The sequence below is a fragment of the Ctenocephalides felis genome, unplaced genomic scaffold (assembly GCF_003426905.1).
Source record: "Ctenocephalides felis isolate EL2017-DRISC unplaced genomic scaffold, ASM342690v1 CF-g0.4_SCAFFOLD_01886, whole genome shotgun sequence".
In the NCBI taxonomy this organism is placed as follows: domain Eukaryota; kingdom Metazoa; phylum Arthropoda; class Insecta; order Siphonaptera; family Pulicidae; genus Ctenocephalides; species Ctenocephalides felis.
The window spans coordinates 134,698,101-134,698,891 of record NW_020538040.1 but is presented as its reverse complement, the minus strand read 5'-3'; positions in this window follow the sequence as shown (position 1 = coordinate 134,698,891).

Below are 791 nucleotides of genomic sequence, written 5' to 3'. Positions count from 1 at the left end.
AAACTTCTAAGAGTCGAAATATTGAGTATTTAAAAAATAAATCAATTATATAAATATTTTCATTGACATTGAGATTTAAAAACGTAGATGACATATAAACCAGTATGATATTTATGAAAGATGAATTAAAATATTGTAATACAAAAATATGACGATAACTAACATATGCTTCGAGAAAAATAAAAGTATTTAGATTTAAAATTTAATATGGATCACTACTATTACTCTAAAACACTAACCGCTTCTTAGACATATGAAAATATATTTAACATTCAATATAAATAAAACAGTGAAAACCGCGCCAGAGTGAAAAATATACACGGCCAGCATAAATCAAATATATGCTATTATGTGCATACAACAAAACTTTATATGCCAAATACATACCATACAATCGATATCCATTCATTAATAAACAAAATATACAGTAATAATAAAATACGGGAAGAATATTATACAAAGTAGCATTTATACCGTGCTTACATCTTCAATGCAAACTAATGCAGCGTCATCACAATACAATATATATGAAAGTAATACGTACAATGACTATAATAATAATAATAATAAAATAATAATAATAATATTATTGGCAAAGTAAGAAGACCTTACGAATTTTCGTGAAATGCAAATTTTTACCAAAATTTATCAAACGAAATCATTATTTCATGGGATGATCTATCTGTAGATATCATAGAATTATAATCTGATTACCCATTGAAAAAAATATTTCCTTTGTAATTGGTCCAATAAGAATTTTAAATAACACAGCGTAAACTTGATTAGGTCGT